Source organism: Pinus tabuliformis, chromosome 8 (assembly GCF_031772625.1).
Source record: "Pinus tabuliformis cultivar Carrire ecotype Pingquan chromosome 8, CPIR1, whole genome shotgun sequence".
Taxonomy (NCBI): Eukaryota; Viridiplantae; Streptophyta; class Pinopsida; order Pinales; family Pinaceae; genus Pinus; species Pinus tabuliformis.
This window is the reverse complement of record NC_142294.1, coordinates 1191893058-1191898713: the sequence shown is the minus strand read 5'-3', so window position 1 is coordinate 1191898713 and position 5656 is coordinate 1191893058. Positions and strand designations below refer to the sequence as shown.

General features: G+C 34.0%; 1 pseudogene; it reads right to left on the bottom strand.

The window, feature by feature from the left end:
- Nucleotides 1-3630: 3630 nt before the first annotated feature.
- Nucleotides 3631-5153, bottom strand: LOC149239643 (tuliposide A-converting enzyme 1, chloroplastic pseudogene; annotated as a pseudogene).
- Between the last annotated feature and the right edge of the window lie 503 nt (nt 5154-5656).

The window sequence follows — 5656 nt, the reverse complement described above, 5'->3', positions numbered from 1 at the left end:
ACCAAATTCCCAAAAGTTCATCGTAATTCGATCCCCTAATTTCTAAAAATTTCCCAAAGATTTCAAGCCTATTTCAAGGAAATAAAGATAACTTTAACGAGGAAGAAAACCTCCCCAAAGACTTTTGAGGGCTCTGATATCTTAAAAAACCTATAAAGGATTTCTAGAAAAATGCCCATAACTAGGCTACTTCTGTAAAGGATACAAAGAGATGGTCCTTGGACAAATCCATAGCTCCACCAAGTTGAATGAGGTCATGTTAACTCATTTGGGACTGAAACTTTACTTCAACTCTAAACTCTTATAAATATAGTGGATACCTTTTTAGCTTGTATTTGGACAGAAAAAAATCTCCCATCACTAGAGAAATTTCAAGTCTTTCCAATTTAATAGGAATGCAACATATTTGTTCGATCACACAACTAGCCATGTAAGGCCATTCATAATATAGATACATAAATAGCCTCAAAGCTCAAATAAATGTTTAGATTCTTTTCCACAATAAAATATATTTCAAAACCATTACAAGAAAAAATACTTTAAGTAATACTTCTATATGCAACATTCATCATTAAAAGAATTAATAGCTAGTAACCAAGAAAAAATGTACATTTCTTCAAGTCTTTTTTTCAACATACTTAGTAACCCATCATGATAACCTTCATGAATCTTGGAATAAGTATATCCATTTCATTAAAAAAGAATAAATAGATTTATATGTGTCTCTTTAATATTTTTTGGAAACTAAGTAAGAAGAGTCATTTCCACTCAACCATAAGCTCAAATACGCTGCAATTTTCTTGTAGCTAGCTGCCCCCAATCTAGATTCAATGTCTTGAGAGCTAACTCCCTTAGGGAACTAACAATGTTCAAATAGGTTAGACAACTTGAATGAGACTCTTATTCACACACATAAAACAATTCGTTTCCTTCAAACCACTAATTCAGTGCCTATTAACAACTCAAAGTGTTGTTACAGTGAGCCTATGTATCAGAAAATGGATCCCTTCTCTGATCTACGATTCCCTCGACACTTCCCTTTCTCAATTCCTTTTGGACTTAGTTCAAAAATTTGATCGCAAATTCTCTCAACCCTCTAGCTCAGGTTGTAGCCATCAACATTGTCTTCTCTATCCAATTTAGGTAAATCCACAACTCTGCATAGGTTATTGTGACTCATAAGGCTTTATGTCAACTTCTATTCAAAGGCACACTATTAGCACCCATGTGTGGCTTTGTATCACTTCCCATAGGTTGTTTTTAGTTCAATGCACTTTCTGTTTCTCTATTCATCATACAATTGAATGCTCTCCACTTCCCTCTAAAATAGGACACAATTTTGTTTCTCCTTCCTTTGCACCACACCTTCTAACTTAAGAATTCAAGCTCCCTCCTTCGACTATGTGGTCAATATAGAAGTCTCGAGAATTGTTATGTAACCTATACCTCTAGAGAAATTAGATACCACTCCCCATTCCTTCCCATAATTGCTAGTGGTTGGGTAGTTAAACTGCAAAATTTGTAATTTGGACATTTAATTCAGGTAAAATAGGAAAGTCCCCATTTCTCCCTTACAACCTCCTCCTAGGCATTGAGATCCATGTTGGTTACTCTCTTATTCATATTTTGTTAGTATATTAGATAAAATGCAAATTACAAGACATAATATATGGCAACCTTTCCATGATGTCCATTCATAGCATTATAAGCCTTAATTAGAATTTACAAAAGTCATCATTTAAAAATCAGTGTTAGAGTGTAACAAAAATTATGTAGAATCTTGGAAATGAAAATGACTTTTGGGTCTATACCCTAGCATTAAACAACCAGATGATAAATAAGAAAATTTTGAAATAAGAATAAATGGTCATTTAAACGAGAAAAAGATTCTCATAAAAATGAAGAGAAAATAACTCATAATATTTGTTTTGTAAACTAATTTCATTTCTTACATTTTATTCTTGAAGATAGAACTTTAATAAATTTTACATATACTTTAAGTAATTCCTCTTAATCAATAATTTATTATTTTATTTTATTTTAAATTTTTTCCATCTAATTATTTTTTCTAACTTTAAATATAATGGATTATAAAGATATATTTTAAATAATTATAAAATTATATATATATATATATATATATATATATATATTAAATAATTGTAAAATTTTATTTATTTAACCTTGGTAACAAAATTAATTTTTAAAATATAAATAATTTTGTCCCATCTTTTCAAACACTTTTTTAATCTCACCATGGATGGTCTTGATCCTTCACTCCGTCATGTGATTATAGTTTTTTAACAGCCATTTTTCTTTAATTCACATTTGTCATTGCATAGATACAAGTAAACATAAACTTTAATTTTAACAAAAAAATATTTAGTTCCAGGAGGAAAGGTAATATGGACTAATAACGCTTCATATTTAGTTCTAGGAAACAAGGTAATATAGACTAATAACACTTCATAAGTATATTTTACTTTTGAATTGAAAATCTTCAAACATTTGTGTTCATAATATCGGTTTTAAGAGTGTCCATCATTTCTCTAAAGGGGAAATTGATCTGATACCCTGATGGACACATGTGGTAATGTAGCTCATAGCTCTCTAAATTGTTAGGTAATGATTGGAAGGGATATAACTCTAGTTGATTTTATGCTCTCGTGGAGATATGTGGTATTGTAGCTTATGACTCTCTAAATTTGTTTCAGTAATGACCGGAGGAATGTATAAAATGTAAAATGCATTTCAATATGAGGGATGTATTTTTAAATTTCAGATTAATGAGGAGTCCCTTGACTATTTAATAATATATTCTTAAACGCTAGTTTTCCTTTATCCTTATTGGAATAATCAATGTCTAAAGTAGGGAAATTTCATAATAATTTTTTATATAAAATATATATAACATAAAAATAAAAATATAAATTAATTTTAAAAAATATAAATAAATAAAACATATTTATAATTATAAAAAACTTTAGATTATTATATGATAGAAGATATCATTTACACCAATGAAAACAAATACCGAGCCATGAGACCCTAAAAAGAGGGTAAGAAGAAAATTAGACTTAAAACGAGAAGATATTGAGACATGTATGTCTACACCATTATTATCATATAAAAAAAATAAGAGATTGAAGTATATATGTTTTTACACTATTATGATTTTATTCAAATATTTATATATATTATTATATATTAATTTCAAACAAATGCAGAAACAAATGCAGATTTAATATGACTTGAGAAGTATCTAATTTCTTCACTTTTATTTGTAAATTTTTTATGAGTTATTTAAATATTTTATATAGTTATTTAATTTTTTAAATTTTTAGATTTTTAAAATTTTTTATTTGAAGAGATATGAATACAATTTCAACTTTAATGACAGACAAACATCATTACGAATAATACACTGGATTGTAAAATGAACCTCTGAACTCAAAAAACCTCTCTACTCTATATATAAATCTGTATATCTTTTTATTATTTTATATATTTATTAAATATAAAATAAATATACAAAATCACATTAATTTAAAATATAAATCATATATATATTTTGCCTTACTAAGATTATAAAGAAACCAAAAGTCATAAGCACCTCTCTACAACTGCAAAAATTATGAAAAAGAGGAGGTAAATTATAACATCAAAGAGGGCAGATACACTTCATAACGCAAAACTTGTGGCTTGAATTCCTTGGCGTGAGGCCAACCAAGTGATGTTCCGCCTCCAAAATCTGTAAGGAATCAGTTGAAAGTGTAACCTCTTAGCTAATAACAAGATGGGGATAAAACCAAAGAGAATTTACCACGACGAAGGGAGATAATTTTCGGCCATGAAGTAAACTAAATGTACGCTATATCCGTAGATATTTGATAACGTACGTCACAGCTGTCTCAGTGGCCAGAGTGAATGGCCGAGGAATGCATGAAATCTGATATACGTTTAAGCATGAGGAGCGTATTCTCTGAGTTCTGATTGAACAGATGAAAGACGTGGATTTCATCTTCCGTCATCACGAGATCGACTTCTTTCCCGGCCTTTTTTAGGGATTCGAAGTACCAAATACCTCGAGCTCGCAGCAGATCCTTGCCTGCCACAAATACCAGCGTCCGAGGATACACCAGAGTGGACAGAGCCGGAGAACGGGGTCCAACTGGGTTGCGAAAAGGGTGATCTTTGTCGGCTCCCGCGGGGAGAGAGATACTCCAGATTGCATCAGTCATTATATTAAAACCCTCCACCTCCGCATCCGCCTCTAATTCGCAGCCGATTCGTTCTTCTCCGCCAAAGAAGGGGTGAACCAGAATGGCTCCTTGTAAACAGACCCCATCCCATTTCCTTTCACCAGCACGGATACCCACCTGGTGCAAGATGTTGGCACCGGCGCTGTCACCTGCCAAGAAAACGTTGCTGAAATCTGCGTGGGAAGCGAGCCACGGATCCACAGACACCCCATCCAGTGCCATTGCTTGGCGGTCAAGCCATTCAAGAGCACCGAAACAATCGTCATAAGCCGCAGGGAGGCGATGCTCGGGCGCTCTCCTGTAATCCACCGAGACGCATATCACCTTGGCCTCTGCAGCCACTTTATTAAGATAGCTATGGTAAACTGGCGACGCAACTGATCCGATGCAGAAACCCCCTCCATGAAAGTAGAGAAGCACCGGAACTTTTCCTTTTCCATCCATCACCTCGAGACGAGGGAGATAGAGACGAACGAAGACCCCTGTTTGGGGATCCAACACCACGTCCTTGGATGCCACTCCTTCCTTCTCCTCGTCGAAATTATCGTCCTCTGAAGAAGGGGGAACTGTTTCTCTGTCAACCAATCGCTCAACGTTTCCGTCCTCGTAGATTCTGAGAAAACCAGGAGCCTCAAAGGTAATGGCTGAAGACGACGAGGACTCCATAATTATGTTGAGAGCAGCTGAAACCAGAGCAGGCACACAGAAAAGCCCTAGTGCCAACGATAATGCTGCCAACACCTTATCGCTTCCAAGATATTCTCCTACCACCGATAGTTTACTATTTAACGAACAGAACAAAGTGGCGTGTAGTATTTAACGAAGATGAAAACAAAATGGCGTGCAATCCATCATCATCTCGATGGGAAAAATAAACGCAAATCTTAGCCACACGTTCTTCCACAACTACCAATCCCAGATTGCAGCGACACCAGCGAATCAGCTTGTGAAAATTTCAAGTGTTACTTAAATCCCGCCGACAGCCTGCTAGAAAATTTAATGGTACCATGCTGGAAAACCTTGAAGCCTGGCCAGCAGGAAGAATGTGAACCCAATTTTGACTATTTGGTCTTCATAAACTGATCATTAGGTACGTGAACCTAATTTTCTTATTTTCGTGTGGCTAACCTTATGGCTAGCGGCATTTTTTCGTGCAGAATTTTGATGTTTTGGTTTTCACGCAATTGTGATTAGGTGGTTTTTTGTCTGGATGAATTTGTGGTTTAAAATGTATAATTTTATTTAGGTGATACTCTGATTAGGTGGTACGTTTGGTGCTAATAAATTTATAGTTTAGATGTCATGCTTTTATTTATTTGATTTAGATATAATTATTTATGATGATGGACACATATAGCAGTCTGAAAACCATGTTGTAAAGGTTTTACCAGACT